The sequence below is a fragment of the Fringilla coelebs genome (genome assembly GCF_963513975.1).
Source record: "Fringilla coelebs genome assembly, chromosome: 24".
Lineage (NCBI taxonomy): Eukaryota > Metazoa > Chordata > Aves > Passeriformes > Fringillidae > Fringilla > Fringilla coelebs.
Window position 1 is genome coordinate 6,002,615 of NC_140050.1, and position 729 is coordinate 6,003,343.

Below are 729 nucleotides of genomic sequence, written 5' to 3' on the forward strand. Positions count from 1 at the left end.
CCGGGGGCTCCGGGGGGTCGGGAGGAGCCGGGCGGGGGAGGAGAGCGGCGGTGTCCGGTTCTGAACGGGGCTGCGGGGGCACGGGGAGCGGGAGAACCGGGCGGAGGAGGAGGAGAACGGCGGGGCCGGGTTCTGACAGGAGCTCCGGGAACCGGAGAACCGGGCGGAGGAGGAGGGCGGCGGTTCCCGGTTCTGACCGGGGCTCCGGGAACTCCGGGAGCCGGAGAACCGGGCGGAGGAAGAGGAGGGCGGCGGTTCCGGGTTCTGACCGGGGCTCCGGGAGCCGGAGAACCGGGCGGAGGAGGAGGAGGAGGGCGGCGGTTCCCCGTTCTGACCGGGGCTCCGGGAACTCCGGGAGCCGGAGAACCGGGCGGAGGAGGAGGAGGGCGGCGGTTCCCGGTTCTGACCGGGGCTCCGGGAACTCCGGGAGCCGGAGAACCGGGCGGAGGAGGAGGAGGAGAGCGGCGGTGCCCGGTTCTGAACGGGGCTCCGGGGGCACGGGGAGCCGGAGAACCGAGCGGAGGAGGAGGACGAGAGCGGCGGTGTCCGGTTCTGACCGGGGCTCCGGGAACTCCGGGAGCCGGAGAACCGGGCGGAGGAGGAGGAGAGCGGCGGTTCCCGGTTCTGACCGGAGCTCCGGGAACTGGAGAACCGGGCGGAGGAGGAGGAGGGCGGCGGTGTCCGGTTCTGAGCGGGGCTCCGGCGGTTCCGGGAGCCGCCCGGTCGCTG